The sequence below is a fragment of the Microtus ochrogaster genome, linkage group LG9 (genome assembly GCF_000317375.1).
Source record: "Microtus ochrogaster isolate Prairie Vole_2 linkage group LG9, MicOch1.0, whole genome shotgun sequence".
In the NCBI taxonomy this organism is placed as follows: Eukaryota; Metazoa; Chordata; class Mammalia; order Rodentia; family Cricetidae; genus Microtus; species Microtus ochrogaster.
The window spans coordinates 3018927-3020561 of NC_022034.1; the positions used below are offsets into that span (position 1 = coordinate 3018927).

The 1635-nt window shown below is 46.6% G+C and overlaps 1 pseudogene; it reads right to left on the reverse strand.

Annotated features, from left to right (window-relative positions):
• Window positions 1–116: 116 nt before the first annotated feature.
• Window positions 117–776, reverse strand: LOC101980823 (annotated as a pseudogene).
• Between the last annotated feature and the right edge of the window lie 859 nt (window positions 777–1635).

Sequence of the window (1635 nt, forward strand, 5' to 3'; positions counted from 1 at the left end):
CTGCTAGGCTCAGTGCAGTCCTTCCTTGGTACCTGAGTGGTGCTGAGAGCCCAGAGTGGAGAAATGTTCTCTGTGGCAGACTCGAAGGAGGCTGTAGCTGCTTGATGCTCAGGAGCCCAGTGTCGTGGCAAAGCCAGGGAAGGTACTGGCCTTGTCATCTGAGCAGTCCGTAGTCATGCTTGGGTTCCTCCTGGGGCGAGCCTACATCCTGCAGGTCCTTTTGAGGGGACCAGAGGTGATGGCCTTTGTCAGGCAGATGCATCTGTTGACTGGGTTGTGCAGGTGATCTTGTACGACAGCCACAAGCTCGCCAGGCAGAGGAAGCTGGCCAGGAACCCAAAGATCGCTCCCGCTACCAGGCCACTCTGGTTGTAGCTCTTGATGGAGGCGATGAGAAGAAGCAGGGTGCCGATGACATAGTGCAGGAGCTCCGACAGGGGCCAGCTGATGCAGGTAAGCACACGGTAGAAGCGGAAGAGGTGGACCAGGTAAAAGACAAGAATCATTATCAGGTCACAGATGGTGACTGACGACTTCAAAGAAGCTGTAGGCGCCATAGTCGATCCAAGGGGAGGAGCTTCGCACACAGATGAAGGCGATCAGCAAGGTGACCATCTGTGCCACTTTGAGCAAGGCACCCTGGGTGCGCGGGTACACCCGGTCCAGCAGTCCCTCCGAGGGCTGGCCTGGCCCCGGCGCGCCGGCGCTGCTGCACATGGTCCGGATGAGCCCCGATCCATGCGACATCGCGGGGGCCCAGACCGGCCGGCGGCCTACGGGCCCCCCTCAACTAGTGATTCTTAAAAGGTGAAATAACAATTCTTTCTTTTGTCTCTACAGTTTGGAGATAATTTTCTTCAGGGCTCTGCCTGACCCAGCAACATAGCTGCTTTATTTTTTTGTTTTTGTTTTCAGTTTTTGTTGTTCTTGTGATTTGCCTTATGCTTGGACGACTTGGCAATCTGTGAACATTTATTTATTTGTTTGTTATGTAAACACCTTTTAGTTTCTGGAAATACCCTATTAATCACCAGTCTTCTGTTCCTTATTTTTCTGCTATGGAATAACTTGGTTCACTCATTGTAATCTGACCTTGTCAGGGCCTGTGCACTGTGTCCCACACTCTCTGTTCATGTCTTATACATTTTAATATTTTACTAACAATAAATTATTGGTCTGTTCAATATCTTTATGATAGCATATATATTTATAATTTGTATATATAATTGGGTATATATTTGTCAACTTTCTTTTTCTTTTCTTTACTGTTTTTTTTGGGGGGGTTGAGCAGGATCTTATTGTGTACTGTGTATCTCTGGCTGGTCTTGAACTCAGGGACCCACCTGCCTCTCTTCCCAAGTGCTGGAATTAAAAGTATGTGCTACCCTGGCATATTGGATTTTTTAAAGAATTTTTTCTTCTAAACTCAAAGACTAATATAAGGGTTTACAGCAATGGGTTTCAGATTAGGGTTTTTTTTCTTGGTATAACTTGGTTTTCCAACATAATACTTTTATTGATTACTTGGGAATTTCACACCCAATTTTCATTCCTCCCAGGTCCACCCTCCCACCTTGGTATAACTTTTATATGCTCGATATCACATTTTAAACGTTCACTGTCTTATGAGGTATT